This window comes from Protopterus annectens, chromosome 1.part0 (assembly GCF_019279795.1).
Source record: "Protopterus annectens isolate FY-2018-M chromosome 1.part0, PAN1.0, whole genome shotgun sequence".
Taxonomy (NCBI): Eukaryota; Metazoa; Chordata; order Ceratodontiformes; family Protopteridae; genus Protopterus; species Protopterus annectens.
Genome location: NC_056725.1, coordinates 1,659,559,352 through 1,659,582,767, shown reverse-complemented (window position 1 = coordinate 1,659,582,767; position 23,416 = coordinate 1,659,559,352).

Sequence of the window (23,416 nt, the reverse complement as noted above, 5' to 3'; positions counted from 1 at the left end):
GTACTGTACTTGTGGTGTTGTTGGGATATGTATATCCAGGCTGAGTAATGTGTGTCCACATCACAGTGTTGGATGGCAACACACATACAGTATGTTGGGATGAACACCCAGAGTGTTTCAGAAGTGTTGCCTGTGCAGAAATATCTGGCCATTACCTGCACATCCCCCACAACACACACACATGCAACATATGGCAGAAGTAGTATAGCAGTACACATAGGTTCATAGGTTCATACTAGGCTATTTGCCCTAGGGAATTGATAAGCCTAGCCAGCATGTGTTTGCCATTCGCCACCCAATTAAAATTTATTTTGCTATGCCCTTTTCCGAGGTTAGTATACTGTGCCTCTGTCTAACAGTGACATAGAAGTGATACCCGGGGTACAACTATGATCTCCCATCCACTCATCCAGATTCCTTTGGAAGAGAGTCAATGAGGGACTCTGCCTAACCTGTACTGTGAGTTCATTACAGAGTGAAGATAGCCTCTGGGTTATGAATCTGTCCCTCCAGCATGTCCTATTTATTTCAGTGCTAAGGTTCAGGTCTCCTGAGTGTGTGGCTGTATGGGATTTTGATTTCCTGAGGTGCAGCATGTCCATTACTTCTGGGTTGGACATGGCTGTATATGTCAGGCACAGATTGCCTCTGAACAGGCAGTATGCCACTGAGTCCAGCTGGATTTTCTTTAACCGGGCAGCATATGGCATCTGTTTGAGCCCTTTGATCCTCTTGATGAGGTACTGTTGGGGGTTTTCCAGTTGCTGTAGGTGTCTGGTTAGGTACATCCCAAAAGGAGCATTGTACTCAATTATAGGCCTGATGATGGATGAGTAAAGAGGCACGATGACCTCCCCTGATGTACATGTGAATCCCTTCATGATTAGCTGGGCTATATAACATGTTTTTCAATCCATTTTGGCCACGTGGTTGTCAAATGACAGATTGCTATCAAGTTTGTTCCCCAGGTCCCCAATTACTTCTTCTGTACTTAATGGCTTAACACCTATGTGGCACTTTGCCACCAATGTGGAGGTGTGGGTATCTTTGATGAATATTGATACTACCCCTCCTTATGTTGTTTGGTCCAAGTGTTGGGGCCGACAAGAATGGTAACAGGTATAACCTGGTAGTGCTGGTGTACTCTTGGGAAACCTGAACCAGGTTTCTGTTACTGCACAGATATCGATGTCCATAATGCTAAGTAGAGTTTTGAGTGCGTGTATCTTGAGGTTTAGATTTCTGGCGTTGAGTAGCATTACTCATAGTTCCTCATCCTTTGTGATACCTATGGATGTCATGCGTGACATTGCGAATGCTATTCGTAATTTCACAGATGTCATTGTGGGGACATACAACAGCTGCTCCACAACCAGATGTGCATGGGCCAGGGTGATGGTGTGCGTTTGTGGTGTTGACATGGCCGTATGCCAGCAACAGCACCAGCTGGCAGTCACCACGGATGACAACAGGCCCACTCACGCACCTCAAGTGCCAGCAGCAGCCCCAGCAATGCTGGGTTAGTGCTGTCATCAGGACACCCCAGGAGACCACGTGCACATGGCTCTGGACAGTCCCAACAGGGAACTGTGTCCAGTCAACACACACCCACTTCCGATGACAGTACCCAGTCTGGGTTAGTACCGGATACAGTCCGTAGCACCCCTGCCAGGCACAGGTACCGTGTCCGTGCCCACAGACACTGATCTGGATGACCTGACAGGTGCAGTCTGTGGCTGTCCTTAAAACCCTGTACATGGCAGCCATTATGTGGGACTGTGTGCGTGCTTACACACATGCAGAAATTTAACACCTAGGGCAAACACATACACACACACACACTGCACCAACACTGGTCCACCCTGTACTGCTGCCCCTCACAAACACACATACACACACATGTCAATTGGTGGTACCAGTGGCTGGCTTGGGCATACCTAACCCACACCGTGTGCATATGATGACACTGTGCCACCTCCTTCATACTACAACGTCAGTGCAGGAAAAGGTAAACACGTTGCTGATGCACAGGGTGACTACATAGATGTGTATAAGTAGTAACATGTTGGTAACTGTTCACTGTTCCACTATGATTGTGTGTATATCCCAGCATTCCTGCTGAAGTAACTGTATGAATGTCCTGAATTGTTATCTGCACCCATACTACTTACCAAAGTGTACCAGCTGCACACCATCACATGCTACCATTGACTATGGGAATGTGCATCATGTGCTGTATTGTAGATTCAGCTATATGTATCTGTTCTGTCACACATGCATTTACACACACCCTGCTACCCCCACACATGCACACGCTCACCTGCCATTTCCATTATTTATTACCCTACATGAGTAGCTGTCAACACATGACAGGTACACATTTGAAAAGTGCACTATTTGGATTACTACCGATTTCCTCTTCTCTCCCTGTACTCACAGGGTGCAGGCAACCTCATTAGTTTTTTTTTTTTTTTCTCAAAAAACTTTTTATTAGGTATATAAAACAAGACATTAAGAGTTTTGTACATGAGAAAAAATAGGTTTAAATAAGCATATTGCAACTCTAAAGAAAACAACTTTTTAGGAAAATTTAAATACAATAATGATAACACAAGCATTGCAAAAATATATACACTATGTACAAGTTAGGCAATCTGAAAAACAATGAAAAGAGAAAAACCTGACGTGAGAAAAAGAATATTATGCATTTATCACAAAATAATTGAAGAATTTAAGGCACTAACTATTGATAACATTTAAAACTTTTTCTAACATTAACTTTTTTAAAGCCATTTTTTTTTGGACTTCTGACTATGTTCTTCTGAGCATCAATATATAAATAAGCCATTTTCTGAAAAGCAACCCAATTTAGTTTGGTACAATCAAGCCAATTTTGGGTTATGTACAGTTTTAATAGGGAGCAAATAAAAATAATAACATGAGTATCTAATTTTGAAAGATGAGTTAATGGAATATGAAGAATGGCAAATTCCCAGGATAATGTAGACTTATGGTACCCCATTCTCTGTAGTCTGACTTTCAAAGAAGTCCACAATCTATGAGAAAAACGACAATACCACAAAATATGGAGGAGATCTGCCTGGGGGTGATAACAACATGGACATGATGAGGATTTGTTTGGGTTAAATTTATTTAATTTATACGGAGTATAGTAGGCATCATTGTTAATCATTAATTGTGTGTATAATAGTTTTTTAAAAGGGGTACATTCCTTTGTATATCTGATAGCCAAGAGTTTCTGATACTCAGATAGTTGGGAATTATGATTTAACCAGACATTAGACAAAAGACAATTGTGATCCATCATTAAACTCTTTATCAACTTGTAGGAATTTGATAACATTTTATGTGATGAAGATAATGTTCTGATAATTGTGTTGAGATTATTCATTTGATATTCTATAGGATCTATAAATGGAAACCTATTTTTAATTGTTTCCCTTAGTTGACGAAGAATTGGCGAATAATTCCAATTAACTTTCAGAATCTTACGCCAATCAGTTAGGGATAAGTCAAAATGTTTCAAAATATCCCCAACTTTTAAATTTTTTATTAAAGGATAATTTGTTAAGTTAAAAGGAGTATTATCTATCATTATATTTGGGTTTAGATGAATTGGTTGAATAAAGTGAGATATCTTATCTAGATTACATAGTTTAAGTAAAGTTTGAAAAGCTTTAATCTTTTGTTTAATGAAGATAGAAAGATTTTTAGTAGATATGATGTCCAAAGAGATAAAAGGAATAGCTTCTGGGTTTATATTTTTAGATATAATGTAATTATACCATATTTTTATCCATAAAGAATGATTGATATGAGAATTATTCATGAAATTAGATATAGTGAAAAGTTTATTAGATGAAACAATCAGATAATAAAGATATAAGTTAGGAAGACCCAAACCACCTTTATACTTAGAAATTGATAATCTGGAATAGGAAATTCTAACCGATTTGGGGAACCATAAAAATTTAGCCAAAACTTTATTTACAGACTCAAAGAAAGATTTAGGAATTATCTGGTCAGAAGAAGAGAAATGATAAAGGAATCTAGGTAAAATGTTCATTTTAATTATAGCAGCCTTTGATAAAAGTGAAAGATTTAGATGTTCCCATCTGTTTATATCAGATAATATTGAGTTCCAAACTTTATTTATGTTATTTTGAAAAGAAGATTTATTATTGTGTTCTAAGTTAATACCTAAATACTTTATACTAAAAGTAAACTGAATTTGATGATCTGAAAACAGGAATGGCTTATGGACTAAATGATTTAAAGGAAATATATAAGTTTTAGAGAAGTTTAAGTTCGAAACAGAAGAGAAGTAATCAATAGAATTTGTTATTTTCCTAAAATCAGATAATGGAGTTTGAAAGTAAATTACTAGGTCATCAGCAAAGGCTGAGAAATAAATTTTTGTGTTAAGAATTCTAGGAACATTATGAAAAGTGTTCTGAATAATGTACAGCAACAAAGGTTCTAAATAAATGTTAAAAAGAAAGGGGGACAATGGACAACCTTGCCTCGTTCCTCTAGTAATCTTTATTGGAGAAGAAAAGTGACCATTGATGTAAAGTCTGGTAAACATATCTTTATACAATACTTTTATAAAGTTAATAAAGAATAAAGGAATATTAAAACAAAACATAGTTTGAAAGAGAAAATTCCAACAGACTCTGTCAAAAGCATTTGATGCATCAATAATCAGAGCATATATTGGGTTTGTATCTTTTTTAATAAGATGAATGATAAACTCTAAAGACAATGTATTATCCCAAGCATGTCTATGGGACATAAAACCAGATTGATCTTGAGAGATAATTGAGGGTAAAATCCGTTTCAATCTACTAGCCAGAATAGATGATAAAATTTTAATATCTAAGTTTATTAAAGAAATGGGTCTATAATTAACTGGGTCTGATTTTTCTTTATTATTTTTCAGAATTAAGATAGTTTTAGATGTATTCCAATGAATGTCTGAAATATCATTAATTCTTATATGATTATATACTTTAAAAAGAAAAGGAAGAATTACCGATTTAAAAGTTTTGAAAAATTCCAGAGTGAAACCATCTGGACCAGGAGATTTACCAGATTTAAGATTATCAATTGAATCCGAAATCTCTTGTAAAGAAATAGGAGCAGAAAGCAATCTTTGTTGGTTATCATTTAATTTAGGGAAATGTAAAGAATTTAAAAAGGTTTTTATATAATTATCATTAACAGAATTAGAAGAATTTGAGTATAAATCAGTATAAAGTAAAGTAAAGAACTGAATAATTTCTTCATCCATGTTATACAATTTATTGTTGTAAAACAAAGATGAAATTTTTGGTCTGTCAAAATTATTTTTAATAATTCTAGCTAATAGCTTGGAAGGAATCTGGGCCCATTCTGAATATGAAGCTAGTAATTTTTGCTCAACTAAAGAAAAACTATTTTGATGAAGCAAAATTAAATCTTTCTGGCAATCAAGAATTTGCTTTTCTATATTAGAATCATGGTTCAGTCTAAGCTGATTTTCCAAAGATAGAATTCTATATTTTAAGGACTTCTCTTTCTTAAAGTACTGTTTTTTGAGGTAGGCCGCTTTACTGATAAGCAATCCTCTTAATCTCGCTTTGCATGCAGCCCATTGTATGTCATAAGGGATATCCGATGACCCTAGATTACCTTCCATTTCCTGTAAAATTTCAGAACATTGTTTACAAATTTCTTCATTCAGTAGTAAATTATTATTTAAAGACCATTTATTTGAATCAATATTATTTTTGAATTGATATTATTTTTAATATTAGTACTTATGTTTAGTTTAATAAGATTCTTGAATGGTCTGAAAAAATCTAGGTTCAATAGTAAAATCCAAAATATATTTTGAGATAGAATCAGAGATTAGAAAAAAATCCAATCTGGACCATGAATGATAACACTTAGAGTAATAGGTATAAATATCATTCCTATTTGAGATTTTGACAGAATGTAATGGATCAATCAAACCATGCTCCATCATTAAATCATTAAGAGCCAGAGTAGATTGATAGTTATAAGAAGCAGCGGAACGAGAACGATCAATTTCTGGATTTATCACTGCGTTCCAATCTCCACCTACTATAATATAATGGTCTTTATATGATGTGAGAATATTATAAATTTTTAGAATGAACAAATGTTGTAGATTACATGGGCCATATATATTTAAAACTAAAAGAGGTTTATCAAGACTATGAATAGAAGCGGTAAACAAACACCATCTACCCTCATTATCAAATTTCTCATCAATTATGATCCCCATGAATTTTTGTTTAATGATTATGGCTACTCCTCTGGAATTAGATGAGTCCCCTGAAGCTACAATCCTCTTGATCCATTTTTTATTTTTCTCTTTATCCCAATCAAGTTGAGGGATATGGGACTCTTGAATAAAACAAATATTGGCCTGTGACTTGAAAATCAAATGAAACAATAATGACTTTTTTGCTTTATTTTGGACTCCTCTAACATTCCAGGAATCCACTATTATATCAACTGGCATACTTAAGGCAAACAACCAGTATTGATGCTGTTAAAAAAAAACACAGAGTAAAGTCCCAGCAATACATAAACCAGTGCCTACGAGAGATGAAAAAGACCCACTTGAACTGAACAGTGTTTGAATATACAATCAAATCAAAAAATATTCCTTGTAAAAGAAAAATAATATAAAGAATAATATAAAATTTATTTATTTCCTTCATCCTAACCCTAGTGCCTACCCATCAATATCCTATTGATAAAGGAAAACCAGATATGAATAAAGTAGAAGTTGTAATTTTAAATACTAATAGCATCCGAGTAACATAAAAAACACTAAATGAAAGCCTAACAAAAAATAAAACCCGTACTAAAATACCAAACCTATGTACAAGACTAACTAATTTCAAGATGTCCAACATACTCAATCCCCACTTAATATATTACACTACAAGCTCCTATTATTAAGTAAAAATATATAACAATAAACTGAATTTCCTCAAATATTCCAAAAAAAAAAGAAAAAACAATTTGTGATTAACAAAAATAACACTGCATAACAAATATTGAGCTGAGAACAAACAAATATGAAATAACGTATATGAATATTAAAGGACAAATATATTCACATTACTATATATATAAATAAACCTATGTGAAACTAGTATATTTGAATCATGTATAAAATTATGTTTTAGTTATAAAAAGAAAATAGCTATAAATATTGCAAAACAAGATAAAATTATGTAATATCTAATAATCACACAGTAAGATATAACAAACTTCTCAATAATAAACTGGTGCCTAACTGTGACAATAATATCTAAAATTATGGTTAAACATTTAAACATGGACCAGATACAGTATAGTCTATCCCCCAGGAGACTTACACTCTATAGTCAACCCCACATAAATGAATGTTACCTGCCAATGTAGTTGTTATACAGCAGCAGTTCTCAATAGTTTACTATATATTTAATAGATTTTGGTGCCATCTAGTGAATAAAAAGGAAAAAAAAACAGCTGAACAATACCCTAACCTACAGTATAATCATAAATTCAAAGATAATGACTAAAAGGACAAAAAAAAAAAGCGGATTATATGCTTCAGAAAATAAAACATAAGATGCTTGTATCCAAAGCACCATTAGTTATAAGTTCATAATGCATATTTAGAATATAGAGAAGCAGCCTAGTACCAGGAAGTAAACCACACAGTTCTCGTACACTCGCTCTTTAGAATACCCAAAAAGAACAAACATAACTAAGTTAAAACTCCGAAAGAGTCAAACAGCATAAACATGAACATGAATACTATACCAATAGCTTTAAGAGATAACCCTATATAAGATGTACAACAGTTTAACTATGTGTTAGTTTGCCAAAAGTAACGAACATTCAATATCCCCATACTGCTTGTAGTGAATTGCATGAACTTTTAAGACAAGAAAGCAGTGTAACTAAACAGATACTTTGACATTATGTTATAATTCAAAAAAAAAAATGACAAGCATATCTTAAAAAAAATGTATTTTCTTATTTGTCCCTTTTTATAATTTAAAAATGAAAGAGACTAACCTATTTTGTGGAAATAAAGACAAATTCCGCCTTAGAAGTCAATAGCAGAAACTCGCATTAAAGCGAGAAAGTCATAGGAAGATTTCCTGGTGGTACAGTGGAAATATACCCTAATAAATACTGAAGATGATCAACGCTTAGTCCCTGACACATTGTAGTTGTAGAAAAAATTATAAATCCATTCCCGAACTCGAATAAGTGCTGAAGAAAAGCGCTACTATAAATGCGAAGCCCACGGATATCCTCAGCGAGTGATGACGTCACCATCAGTCTCCGAGAGTCCATATGAGGTGCGCGACCATGTAAAGATACAGCTGGTGATACAAGGAGAAGATTTTCATCTTGGATAGTCTCGAGAAGTGAAAAATTCTCCCTCCAAAAAGCAGACAACTGGCGCAGGACACTGAAAACTAGAAACTTGAAAGTAATAACACACTACATTCGCAGTACGAAAAAAAATAACTGCAAGGCTATTAGAATCAAAAAAAATATATATATATATAACTCTAGAAACCTGAAAAGCAAACAATATCATAATTAACATAAAATTTTGCCATAACAAAGAAAAGATATATTGAACACAACTATTAATATGGAATGAAATTAGACAATAACAGACAAGTACATCCTAAAGTATAAAATATTAACAAAAAAAATCACTTTTGAAACCCAATACAAAGGTAACATGTTAAGACACAGAATCAGGAAGCTTTTTAAAAGTTTTAAAAAATATATCTTTAGCTTCCTTAGGATCAAAGCACATAAACCTTTTGTCATTGACTGTAAAAGATAAGGTATTTGGATAGGACATACAAAATCTTATCCCTCTTTTTATCAAGTCAGCACAATAGGGAGAAAGTTTTTGTCTATTTAGTTTTATTTGAGAAGGAAGATCTTGAGCAAATGACAGTTTATGAGACTTCCATATAAACTGCTTTTTACTTTTAGCTGCTTCCAGAATCTGGAAAGTGTCTTGGAAATTTAATAATTTAGTGTAAATAATCCTTGGTAAAGAAGAATCCTGACTTGCACGTAATGCTCTATGTGCTCTTTCTACAATTATAGTTTTAGAGCATGATGATTCACAGTTTAACAAAGTTTCAAAGATGCTCCTAGTCACAGATAACAAATTTTTATTGTCATAAGATTCTGGCAAAACCACGAATAATGATGTTATTTCTACGACTTCTGGCTTCCAAATCCAACAGTTTGGCTTGTATATCAGAAATAATCTTATCTTTAGACTTAAGGTCACTTTCCAGTGAATCAGTTTTTATCTCTAAAGTTGAATTTCTATTTTCAATCATATCCATTCTGTCATTTATTTGCTTTAAAGTTTTACTAAAGTCAGCAAATTGTTCTGAGAAATTTTGGATAGCACTTTGGATAGGCTTTAATGCTATTTTTAGTTCGTCTAAATGAAAATTTGAATCATTTAAGTCTTTATTACTTACTTTGGAAGTTTCTGTAGATTGCTTAGATGTTCTTAATCTTTTTGAACTGGAATCTTTTTCAGGAGAGAGCATTGAAGAAAATTTGGCCTTTGTAGGCTGAGTCTCCATGGAGTCAGATTTAGTAGCCATGCCCAGAGATGAAGTGCAACTGACAGGATATCAGGATCCAGGAGTATTCTGAAGCAGCAGATAATCAAAGCAGCTGAGAGAACAAAATTGTTCTGAGGTAAAATAAATCCCAGGAGAAGAGTTCCAAACAAATAAATAATCCAAATGCGTAGAAAAAGATTTATAAAATCTTTTTGTAGAAAAAAACTGAGGAAAAAGATTGCTACAAGGTTGTAAAAAAACCAAAAAGTTAAATAGCTGTAAGGAGCTCAAAGAGTAGGGACTAGTCTAGTCGGCAGCCATCTTGGAATCCGCAACCTCATTAGTTTAAAAGTGCAATGTGCATCAGGTACTGTGGTTCCCTGATTGCCACATCCAACATGTTTTCCATATGGAAATGCACACACAGAAACATCCCACATCCACACACTTGCCACATTCTGGTTTCAAAACACTATCTAGGTATGTTCTGGTACATGTGCGTGTTACAGTAGCATGTAGCACTATACTGAGTACTGGCAGTTGTCTGTTGTCATGTTGTTTGTATAGGGTGCTGTCAACATCACTGTTTGTTAAGGGAAATGTGCACCCTGCAGTGCATAGACCCATTTGGCAAAAGCCACATCCCACCCCCAGCATTGTGCACACACACTAACCCCACTCACACTAAAACACATACTTTCCATTTGCAAGATTCAAGCCCCTACCTAACTGTGTTATGACACTAGAGACAGACACCTTAGCAGAGTGCACTATTGGCATTAGTGGGAAAAACCCTTTCTAATGCTGTACTTAGAGGGTGCTGACATCATCTGTGTTTAGGAAGAGGGATGTGCACCCTGTAGTGTGTTCTCCCAGTTGGCAAAAGGCACTTTTTCCTCACAGTATTAGGCACACACACAAACCCCACTCACACTAACTCATATACATTCCCTTTGCAGTATTCAAACCCCTACCTAACTAAGTTATGACACTTGAGACAGACACATTAGCAGAGTGCGCTATACAAATTAGTGGGGAGCTTAAATTCAGGTAATATAGTTATAGAGTGCTGACATCATCAGTGTTTCAAAAGGGGAATCTGCATCCTGTAGTGTACTTTCACAGTTGCTAATAGGGGCATTTCCCGCACACACATAGATGTGTTTGAGGTTTGCATATGTGGGGGATCCAGTACTCCAGTGTGATTAGTATATGGTTCGATTGCAACAATGAGGGATATACTTCAAGTGGTGGACATTTTGTACTCATGTTTGTGATGATCAGGTCTAGTATATTTTCCCCTCTTGTGGGAATGTTGACTACTTGTTCCATAGCTAAAGAGTTTCTGAACTATGGGAACCCTAGAGCTTGGGTATTGTGGCTTGAGTAATGTTCACAGTCTATGTTTGGGTAGTTGAAGTCACCCAGTATGATGGTGTTTGCAGAGAAATCTATACTCTCCTGTGTCATCATGAAGGCTGTGTGGGATTCCTGAGTTTGAGAGGGTGATGTAAGAGCTCCTCTGTGTCTCTTTCCATGTGGTCCAGGGAGGTACATCTCAGGTTGTTCACACCAGCATGGACAATGACTGCCTCATACTTGTACTTGCTGTGGAGTGTGTGAGTGCTTGTGTTATGTGGCACATTCTATCACCCGACAGGTAGCTAAATGTGACCCTCACCTTGCTCAGTCTGGAGAGTGGGACGTCAGTGTGTCTGATTATGGCATCACCTATTATAGGTGTGTCACACATTGTGTTTGGCCTTATGGGCTGTGCCTGTTAAGAACACTGACTTTGTGAGGTCTGTGTTGCTTGTGATATGTGTTCATGTGGGATGCAGCATGTCTGGCCATGTCATTTCTGTCCGTGGTCTGGTAAGTATCACCTTTGATGACATAGGTATTCATATGTCAGCTGGTGAGCATTTGCAGTGTTACCTACTGAAAGTGGTACAGCTTGTTTGTTGTGCAATGGACTACATGCAGCCCTGCTAACAGTAGCTATGTTTGCATGCATGTTTCCTTGCAGTTACCCTGGAATACCGATCCAACCTGCCTTGCAGAGTTACACAGCTTCTGTGGACTCCTAGTGACATCTGCATAGCTTACTATATGTATGTTCATGTCTCACTTGACAGAATGTCACTGTTTCTCCTGTTCACATGTACATTGCCTGTGACACTTTGCATATGACTTACCTGGCATCTGTCCACGTGAGCAGTCATATATGCCACTGCAGGACTCTAAACCTGATGATGCACACACTCGAAACATTCCTCAGCATGGAGAACATCGCTATCTGTGCAATAACAGATACCGGATTCAGGGCTACCAACAGCACCCCAGCACTACCAAGTTATACCTCATACCATGCTTTTCAGGCCCAAAACTTGCACAAAACCACAAAAGGAGGGGTGTATTGATATTCATCCAAGATACCCACACCTCCAGGTTGGTGGCAAAGCACCAAACATCAGAGACTATCCATATGCAAGTAACAATGGGTAAAACTGCCTTCCAGGTTATAGCCTGCTACAGACCACCCTCACAAACACAGGAACCACACTTGGCCTTCCTGAAAACAGTTGGAAATATGTAGGTCTGTCCATACACCATTATATTGGGTGAGTTAAACTACCCAAACATAGACTGGGAGCATGACTGTAGCTCCAACACCCTAGCCCAAAGATTACTAGAATTTATATACCAAAATGCTATGGAACAACTTGTTACCACTCACACAAGAGGGGAAAACATACTGAACCTGATCATCACCAACATGGGGACTCTATGCTCCAGACCAGAAGTGTATCCCTCACTGGTAAGATCAGACCATAAACTAATCTCACTGGATATTCACATCCCAAGGCCACCCCCTGCACAGAAGAATACAGTCAACAACTCATGTAAAGCATGTTCACACTCCTCGTAAATGATGTGGAAACCTTCAAAGCCCCCAGGCCTGTTGAAAATATGGACCAGACTGCAGATACCTGTATAAAGGCATTCTATGGACACCTTCAGGAATGCATGGATCATGCAATCCCAAATAAAAGCAAGACCCAATCCTCCAAAGGCAGACATCCTGTGTGGTGGACACCAGCCATAAACAAACTATACAATAGAAGGATGAAGCTACTAAATGATACAACAAACTCCCAAAATGTGAAGGCATCACTGATGAGTATTAGAAGAAAACTACAGGCACTCATAAGATTGTCTAAGGCCATCTTTGAGAGAAGATTCCACAAGACACTGAGGATAATCACAAGGCTTTCTTTAGTTATGTTAGGAACCTGGGTGGTAATTCCCAGATATGCTCAGAGGTAGTCCAAGATGTCAAAAGAAATACCAAACACACAGACATTGCCAACATCCTAGTGGACAGGTTCACTGCTAACTTCTCCCCCCTCCACACCAAAAGGGCAAATATTTCTCCCAGCAGAGTGCTGCCCCCCCCTGACATCTCAGATGCTCAGGTAAGAGCTGCCCTCTCCAAAGCAATAAACACTGCATCAATGGGACCAGACAGTGTCCCAGGCTGTGTCGTACATGAACTCCAAGAAGAGCTACACCCAGACATAACACTACTGTTCAATCCCAGCCTTACTACACGATATGTGGCCAAAGAGTGGCATACAGCAACAGTGGTCCCTCTACATTTAGGTGGTGCCTTAAAGGATCCTGGACACTATCGCCCCATAAGTCTGAATAGCCTGGTCTGCAAAGCTATGGCAAGAATCATCATGAACCTCATAAATATAGATATTGGGGACCTACAGACACTGCATCATACACAGTTTGGCTTTGTTAATGGCAGATCCTGCCTCTCAAACCTGTTTGATTTCTTTGAAACAGTCACCAAGGCCACTGTCAAGGGGAAGGTGGTCTACACAGCCTACCTGTACCTTGCATAAGCCTTTGATACAATACCCCACTTGTGCATTCTAGGGAAGCTCACCAGTGTACATATTAACCCCTATGTCACTATGGTTATTGCACAGTGTCTCAAGGGCAGAACACACATGGTTATAATTGCTGGAGCCATGTCAGCCTCCAACCAGGTACAAGTGGTGTCCCACAAGGCTCAGCCCTGGGATCTGTCTTGTTCAGTATATATTTATCAGAGGTACAGGCCAACATGGAAGGACTGTGGCTGAGCAAGTCGCAGATGACTGCAAACTGGACGCCATAATCAACTCTCCAGCCAACACACGCATCCTCCAAAAGGGCCTCTTAGAAACAGACGACTTGTGCCACAGCCATGGCCTCAAGCTGAATGCCAAAAAGTGTATAGTCATCCCCTTTGGCAAAAACAAAGTGACCACAGAGTACCACATATGTGTTAATCCATTAAGTACAGAAGAAGGAATTATGGACCTTGGGGTACACAAGTTGATAGCATTCTCTCATTTGACAACCACATGGCCAAAGTGGTTAGAAAAACATTTTATATAGGCCACCTCATCATGAAGGGATTCACATGTAGATCAGGGGAGGACATTGTGCCTCTTTACTCATTCCTCATCATGCCCATAATTGACTACAATGCCCCTGTTGGCATGCACCTTACCAGACACCTGCAGCAACTGGAAAGACCACAAAAGTACCTCAACAAGAGGATCAAAGGGCTCAAACAGATGCCACATACTGACTGGTTAAAGAAACAGCAGCTCTACTCAGTGGCATACTGCCTCTTCATAGGCAATCTGTGCCTGACATATAAAGCCATGTCAAACCCTGACTTAATGGTCATGCTGCACCTCAGAATATCCAAATCCCATCAAGCTACACGCTGGAAAGACTTGAACCTCAGGAGTGATGTACATAGGACATGCTGGAGGGACACATTCATAACTCAGAGGCTCCCTTCACTCTGGAATATTATCCCAATACAGGTTAGGCAGAGTCACTCAGTGACTGTCTTCAAGAGGAATATTAATGACTGGATGGGACATTGTAGGTTTACCCTGGGTATCACTTATGTGTCACTGTTAGACAGAGGCACAGTATACTAACCTTGGAAAAGGGCATAGCAAGATAGATTTACAATGCATGGTGAAAGCCACACACATTCTGGCTAGGTTTACAAATGCCCTAGAGCAGATAGCCTACTATGAACCTATGAACCTATGTATCTTGTTCACCATTGGCCCTATGTGCTGTTAATCACCAATGCAATCTCAATACTATGGTAGCATGTGCAAAGGTCAGTTGTCAGTCACCTCTATGATACAGTTGTGGAATATGTGAGTCATGTAGTAATGTCACAGCTGCCACATGTACACAGTCAACCCTATCCCCTACCCATGGATGTACAACACATGTATGAGATGGAAACACATAGCCAAACTGTGGACTAAGCACTCTGAACCCAGTACTGGCTTAACCTGTCAGGTGGCATGAAATACTACAGTGACTGCAATACCAGTCTGATGTAGACCTACACTGACAGCAATACAAGCACGGGAACACACCGGGCCATTCATGGAGCCTAAGAATGGCATCCTGCCTGAGTGGCAGACACTTCTGCAGCTGGCACACAGGCATATGTTAGGCCTGAACACAGCACGCATAACACATAGCACACAAATCCTGTGTGCCAAACAAGCACAGTCTGTACAGCTATACAACACTCCTGCTGCAGTTGTGTTAGGTACTTTTATTGTCCGGTACAGTGAGGTCATGCTCACCTGGCTGGACAAGGTGAAGGTCACAGTGATATGCTCATGGGAGATCGCAGATATACCCCAGGGATTACCTCAGTGTCACTGCTCAACAGAGGCACAGCAAAATAATGGGTATAGTTCCCCATACTAAAGGGGTGGCATAAGCCACAAAACTATGGGCTAGGCTTGTAAATGCCCTCGGGCAGATAGCCTAGTATGAACCTATGAACCTATGAACCTATGGGGCACTATGGTCCACCACATAACACAAGCATACAGGTCAGTCAGATGCATGGACACATATGACTCAGTCATTGTCCATGCCACTACAGCTGACGTGTGATGTCCCTCACTGGAATACATGATAGGGAACATGGAAGGGCTCACTGAGCAAGTGGCACAGGCTGGTAGAACCCTGACCTTGGTTGGCATCATACCCTCACCAGGAATGCTGACATATTACTGAATGCTAATTAATTACTGTAGCTACAAGACCCTGGCTGAAAGGTTCTTAGCATGCAGTCAATGCATTGCTATGGAACAACTTCTTACCACTCCCACAACAGGTGAAAACATGCAGCACCTGTTCATCAACAACATGTAGACTATATGCCCCAGACCAGGTGTGTATCCCTCACTACTAGGTTGATAGCATCTACATCTCACACTGTATATACACATCCCACATGCAGCACCTGCACAGAAGACCACAGTCATAATGTTACCCAGTGCAAATACCATGTATTCACATGTGGCAGGCATCACACATGGTAACTATTGAAGGTCACAGGTACATATGTGTATTTGGCACACACATACATCATGTGTGCATTGCCATAACTGGTTTAATCGATGTCATACATTATTGTGAGAAACAACCCACACACATGGGCATTCTGTGTGAGCAAAACACACGTGACATGTCTGGAATCAAAAGCCATAAATAATTGTGCTATTGTTTAGAAAGGGGTATGTGCATCCTGTAGTGTGTTTTCCCAGTTGCCAAAAGGGATGTTCCTTTCATGCACACTTACACACACACTCAATCTCCTTCACACACACTTGCTGGATTCAAACCCCTACCTAACTATGTTATGACACTAGAGACAAACGCATTAGCAGAGTGCGCTATTCGTATTATTTGGAAATTTCTTTTCTCCTGATATACTTATAGGGTGCTGACATCATTGGTGTTTAGAAAGGGGAATGGGCATCCTGTGGTGTGTTTTCACAGTTGCCAAAAGGGATGTTGCTTTCACACACACACACTAATCCCCCTTCACACACACTAGCCATTTGCCAGATTCAAACCCCTACCTAACTATGTTATGACACTAGAGATGGATGCATTAGCAGAGTGCACTATTCGCATTACTGGGAGATTTTCTTTCTCCTGATATACTTATAGGGTGCTGACATCATCAGTGTTTAGAAAGGGGAATGAGCATCCTGTGGTGTGTTTTCCCAGTTGCTAAAAGGAACATTTCCCTCACACAGACTTGCACACAGACCAACCACAATCACCCCCACACACACACTCTGGATAAGCTGTCATTCCCTAGGGCAAACAGCCTAGTGTTGACCTCTACACCCATATGTTTAACTGTCAGATGCACATTATTTGGTGCTGATAGCAGTGTTTGCAGGTCTTTATTGCCATAACATTTCCTGTTTGTATGAACAACTTGTGTATCTGTGGAAGATGTTTGCATATGGGGGAAATCCACTATATCATGTATGTCTCTGTAGTCATTTAAGTGTGAGCACTGGTCAGATTGCTATAATGTTGTTGGTTACTGGAATAACACGTACATATACCAGATATATGTGGCAAAATGCTAAACTGATATTTGGACTAAGTGTGTGAGCATGCCCAGTTCAGCCTTCCCATGGCATGTTGTGTGAAAGATGTCTCATTTATCAAAGTGTCTGAGCATGCCCAGTGTGAGCTTTCCATATGTTGAACTCTGCAGCCCATCACATTTGTGGATGAGTGTGAACTTCAACAAATATCTCCTGTTTATGGTTGTGTGTTCTGTGTCATGTTGTGTAGTTACTGTACAAATGCTTTTTGTGTGAACACAACAGGGATTATACTGTGCCTGCAGGGTTTGCATGGGATACTTTGCATACAATTGTCAACATCCGTTCATACTGACCTAACACTGTAGTACTGTATAGTGTAGTGGTTCAGTACTTTCACTGTGGTGGACAGTATCCTGGGCTTTAGTCCTATCACTGCTGTACATTTCCATAGTGAGCACAACAGCCTGGTTAGGGTCCAGTTGTGCACATCTGACCATGTTGCATTATGTTCAGATATTAACTACTTACAACAGCCTCGTCCAACATCAGTAGTGTATTCCACAACATAGGTGTACATTGGCAAACACTACTGATGTGCCCTAGGCCATTTCTAATGCTAGTCAGAGAGTGTGTTTGTCCTTCAACACATTGTAAGTGTAGTTTGCCATGACATATGTCATGTTTAGTATACTGTGCCTCTGTCTACCCATGACATAACAGTGATACCCAGGGTAAACCTACCATCTCCCATCCACTCATTAAGATTCCTGTTGAGGAGAATCAATGAGTGACTCTATGGATAACCTGTACTGGTAGTTTACTCATGCGTGGGGGTGGCTTCTGTGTTATGGATAATGCAGTACAGCTTGTCCTATGTATGTCAGTGCTGGGGTTCAGGTCCCTCATGTGCATAGCTCACTGCCATTTAGATTGTACAAGGTGCAGCATGTTCATTGATTCCAGCTTGGACATGGCTTTCTACATCAGGCACAGCTTGCATCTGGGTGGCCAGCATGGCAGTGTGTGGAGTTGCACTCTGTTTAATCAGGCAACACATTACATCTATACAAGCTCTTTGATACTCCTGGTGAGGTACTGTTGTGGACTTTACAGTTGATGGAGGTGTCTGCTGATGTACACCCCACAGGGGCTGTTGTAGTCAATTGTAATGCTGATGAAGGATAACTGCAGAACCACAATGACCTCCCCTTATCTAGATGTCATAACCTTCATGATTAGGTTGGTATATGGATTGTTTCTGTTAACACTACAGCCACATGTTTGTCCAATGCAGGATATCTATCACCTTGTGTACCCAGGTCTGTCATTACATGTTAAGTATGTAATGGGTTAACACCTATGTGGTAATTGGTGGTCACTTACTGTATATCCACAGAGGTTGACTATACAGTTTTCTCCATTTAACTTGCTGACATGGCTATGGCACCAGTTGTCTGTTTCTATGTGGCCCTTTTGTGGGATGCTTGTGTCAGCTGGAGTGTCAGATATGTTGGGCAGTTTGTAGTCCTCTGCAAACATGTTCAGGCACAGTCCTTACATGTTGGCCTGTACCTATGGGGCATATATACCAGACGGGAAGGTCCCAGGACCAAGCTTTGTGGGATACCTGTTATATGTGGTTTGTAGTCTGACATGGCTGCAGCATGTCTGACCATGTCAGTTCTGTCATTGGTCTGGTTTGCAACCCCTCTAGTGGCATAGGGGTGTATATATAAGCTGGTGAGCATATCTATATTGAACACGTAGGGTATTGTATGGAAGGCTTTGCAAGGTCCAGCTACACTGTGTGGACCACATTGCCCTCATCAGTGACCTCAATTACTGTTTCAACGGAGTCACACATGTTTAGGGGCAGGGTCTGCACTTAATAAACCCACACTGGGTAGGGTCGGGTGTCAATAGATCCCCAATATCTTTATGTCTGCGGTACATGCTGGTCCTTTCCATAGCTGTGCAGACCAAGCTTCTCAGGATTCTGTGGTGGTTGTTTTTAGTATCCATTCAGGTGACACCTTTCTTGAGAATGACCACTGCTGTTGTACACTGCTCTTTGGGTACATATCCTGTGGTAAGGCTGACATAATGTCAGGGAGGCAGCAGTCTGCTGGGAAAGATATTTTGCATTATGGGGGGGGGGGTTTGCACTGCACCTGTCAGTATGTATGTTGGCAATACGTGTGTGTGTGTGTGTTTGGTATGTTGTTTGTAATATTTGTGTGATCCAGAGCATATCTGGGAATTCACAACACGCTTCCTACCATCAGTTGCAGCAGCCTTGGGATTATCCTTAGTGTCCTGTACAATTTGTATCATAATAGGTTCATAGGTTCATACTAGGCTATCCACCCTAGGGCATTTGTAAGCCTAGCCACAGTGTGTGTGGCTTTTGCCACCCCTTGCTATGTGAATATTATGGCCATTTATGATTTACTTAGCTGTGCCTCTGTCTGGACATGACACAGTAAAGACCCCCAGTGTACATCTACAATTATCCATCCATTTTGCCAACTTCCTGTTGAAGAGTGTCAGTGAGGGGCTCTGCCTAACATGTAGTGGTATTCTGTTCCAGGGTGTGGAGAGCCTCAGGGTTAGGTATCTGTCCCTCCAGCACATCCTATTTGATTATGTGTTGAGGTTGACGTCTCTGACTCACACAGCTCAGATGGCTTTGAGTTTTCTGGGGTGGAGCATGTCCATTACTTCTGTGTTGGACATGGACTTGTACAACAGACATACAATGCCTCTGTGTAGGCAGTCTGTGACTGCATTCAGCTGGGGTGTCTACAGCCAGGCAGCATATGACATATATTTGAGACCCTTTCTAACTCTTGGTGAGGTACCTTTGAGGTCTTTCTAACTGCTGCAGGTGCCAGGTAATGTACATCCCAAATGAGGCATTGTACTACATTATGGGTCTGATAAGGGAACAGTATAGGGGCACAATGACCTTTGTTGACGTAGATGTGAATCCTTTCATGATACAGTGTCCAATATAGACAGTCTTCCTAGCCAAATTGGCAATGTAACTGTCACATAACAGGTTACTGTCCACTTGTGTCACTAGGTCCCTGATTACTCCTTCCATACATAATGGTTTACCACCTATGTGGTAATTTGTATGTACCTTGTTTTGTATTTGGTGGTACATTCATACTGTCCACTGTCTTCAGGACAGCGGGGTGGGGTTCCTGTGTGTGAGAGTGTGGTCTGTAGCATGCTACAGACTGTACAGCAGTCTTGCCTACGGTTAGTTGCACATGGGTGGACTGCAATGACATAAGCATTGTCAGTTAACTGGACATATAGGTGTCTGTGCTGAATATGGATACTCACCCTCCTTTTATGTTTTGTTCCAGGTTTTGTGGCCATAACACATGATATGTGGTATTACCTGATAGTGCTGGTGTGCTGTCACGAGGCTTGCAGCAGGTTTCTATCACTGGACAGACATCGATGTTCTCCATACTGGGGAGGGCCTCAGGAGCATGCATATTGAGGTTTACACGTCTGGCATTGATCAGCATTACCCTTCTGTTTCTTTCCAGTTTTGTTTTCTATGGTGGTGGGTTAGTCTTTTCGGCCTTGCCTACAAAAGGATCTCTGTAGGTTGCAAAAGCCTTAGGCAATATCCAGACGCCCATGGGTAACAGGTGCAAGCCATCCCTGGAACAGCAGCATGTCTCACTATGGAGTCACCTATTACAACTGTATCAGGCATGTTGTTTCTCCTTCTGTCCTGTGACTGTTTGGCACACCAGCTTTGTGTACTATGTGTTACATGTGCTATGTCTGGAGGTTGTTTTATTGGGTGTCTGCTTTGGAGGCTTGTGTTGGTGTTGTGTGTTTGTAATTAGGGCCTCTGGGAATGTTTTTGTGTTTATGTGTTTGGTTTACAGTCATTGTAGGTCTATGTGGGACTGGGTTTGTGGTGTATGTGGTTACCTTGTCCTCCTGACTAGTTTTGACAGTACTGATTTGGGGTGCTCAGGCTCCGGTTTGGCTACCTGGTTGCGTCTATCACATATATTTGTATTTATTGGGGTGAGTTGTTGTTGTGTGTGTACTTGGGACAGGTGTCACATTGCCTCTGGATTCACAGATTCTACTTGTTTTGCCTGGCCTTAGTGGATTGTATGTGTGGACACATTTTATTGCCATACTAGTGATCACTGATTACTTCACTTTTTATGTTTGATCTATCATGTGGTAGCTTCCTCATTCTCTTCAATGGTTTAGTAATTGCTGGAGTCCAGCATGCCAGATGCCTGGGTGTATGGCATTGTGTCTTGTTGTTATTTGTGATAGCAGACTCCAAGCACTCTTAGCTGTGTTCATGGAATGCCTGTATAACATGTTCTGCAGTGTGTCCCATATTCTGGACTTGCACAGGGCCTTTCATGGATTCCACCTTGGTTTGTAGGGGTGCAAGCTATGCTTTATACATGTGTTTCACTGTGGTATTCTGGCCAAGGACTGGGGTCGGGATGTGTAACTACAGTGTGATTACTCTATGGTCTGGTCTTACCAGTGAGGGATACACTTCTCATCTTGACATCCAGTACACATATTTCTGATTATCACATCCAGTATGCTTACCCCTCTTATGGAAGTGTTACATTTTGCATGTCCATTTTGTTTGATGGATTCTGGGAAATTTTCTACAAATGTGTCGGTGCTAGTATAATACAAAGAGTATAGTGACAAACTTCTCAAAAGCTGACTTCACACTTCTTCAGACTGAGATGGTATCCTTTAAGCCCACTGGGCCAGTGGAAACCACAACACACAATGTTGACTCCTTCACAAACGCTTTCTACGGACATCTCCAAGAAAGCATGGACCATGCAATCACAAATAAAACCAAGACCCTCTCCACCAAGGGAAAGTGGCCTGTCTGGTGGACCCCAGCCATAAACGAACTGTATAACAAAAGAAAGATACTAATGCAAGACAGAGCTAAATCTCCTAAAGGGAAGGCATCTGTGATCAGCACTAGTATAAAGCTACATTCTCTCATAAAGACATCCAAGGTCAACTTTGAGACAAAAATCACCAAAGACAATAAAGATAACCACAATGCCTTCTTCAGTTATGTCAGAAACCTGGGTGGGAACCCTCAGATATGCTCAGAGTTGGTACACAACAACATAAATTTCAGTGACCCGACAGATATTGGCAACATTCTGGCAGACAGGTTCAGTGCAATTTTCTCCCTCCCTCACCCCCAAAAGAAGATAGTTATCACAGCTGAATGTAACCTCACTGTCATCTCAGATGCCCATATGAGAGCCGCACTCAGCAAAGACAAAAACACAGCATCAATGGGACCTGATGGTATCCCCAGTTGCGTGCTACATGAACTCCAAGAGGAGCTAAACCCGTATATAAAAATGCTATTTAACCTTAGCCTTGCTACAGGATATGTACCTGAACACTGGCATACAGCAACAGTGGTCCCACTCCACAAAGGAGATGCCTCCACAGACCCTGGGAACTACCACCACACAAGCTTAACCAGCCTTGTCTGCAAAGCTATGGAAAGAGTCATTATGGAGCTCTTAAACAGAGACATTGGTGACCTACAGACTCTTGATCCCACCCAGTTCAGCTTTGTAAAGGGCAGATCCTGCCATTTGAACCTAGTTGACTATTTTGAAACTGTCAGTAGGGCCATTGATGAGGGCTAAGCGGTCCACACAGCTTACCTGCACTTGACTAAGGCCTTTGACACAATACCCCACTCAGGCATCATAGACAAGCTCAACAGCTGAAATATAAATTCATATGTCACAGGATAGGTTGCAAAATGGCTAAAAAACAGAACCCATAAAGTCGACATTGCAGGTGCCTTGTCAGATTCAAAGCCAGTCACAAGTGGTGTCCCACAAGGATCTGTCCTGGGACCCCTCTTATTTGGCATTCACTTTTCAGATGTGAAAGCAAACATAGGAGGGTTGTGGCTGACAAAGTTTGCAGATGACTGCAACCTAGGCACCATAGTGAATACATCAGCCGGCACACACATCCTACAGAATGCCCTCACAAAAACAGATAGCTGGTGAGAGAATCATGGCCTGAAACTGAATGCAACTGATGTGTAGTCATCCCCTTTGGGAGGAACAAAGTACCCACAAATTAACACATAGACAGCAACCCACTGAGCACAGAAAAAAAATCAGACACCTGGGGACCCATGTAGATAGTGACCTCTCGTTTGACACCTATGTTGCCAAAGTGGTTAGAAAGACTTTCTATCTTGCCCACCTT